Source organism: Triticum dicoccoides, chromosome 5B (genome assembly GCF_002162155.2).
Source record: "Triticum dicoccoides isolate Atlit2015 ecotype Zavitan chromosome 5B, WEW_v2.0, whole genome shotgun sequence".
Classification (NCBI taxonomy): Eukaryota; Viridiplantae; Streptophyta; class Magnoliopsida; order Poales; family Poaceae; genus Triticum; species Triticum dicoccoides.
The window spans coordinates 452,471,950-452,472,297 of record NC_041389.1 but is presented as its reverse complement, the minus strand read 5'-3'; positions in this window follow the sequence as shown (position 1 = coordinate 452,472,297).

The window sequence follows — 348 nt, the reverse complement described above, 5'->3', positions numbered from 1 at the left end:
CATTTTCCTTTTTGGTGAACTTCCTAGAAAATGAACATCCAAAATTTGGGGGGTTCAAATTTTTATAATTTATGAAAATTCTTGAAAGTTGAGTATTCTAAAAGTTTGAATTTCTGAAAATTCAAAAAGATTGAAATTCCGTTTTTGTGGAAATTTTCAAAACTATGAAAGATCCTACAAGTTTGTACGGAAAAATTCTACAAGTTTAAAATTTTGAAAGTCATTTTTTAAAAGTTATAGACACACATTTCTTAAAGTTGCTAATAAGGAAATATGCCAAAGTGGCAAGGCATTGGACTTTCTTAAAATGGTAAAAAGAACATGGTCTTAATCTTCCGCCCCTTCTTT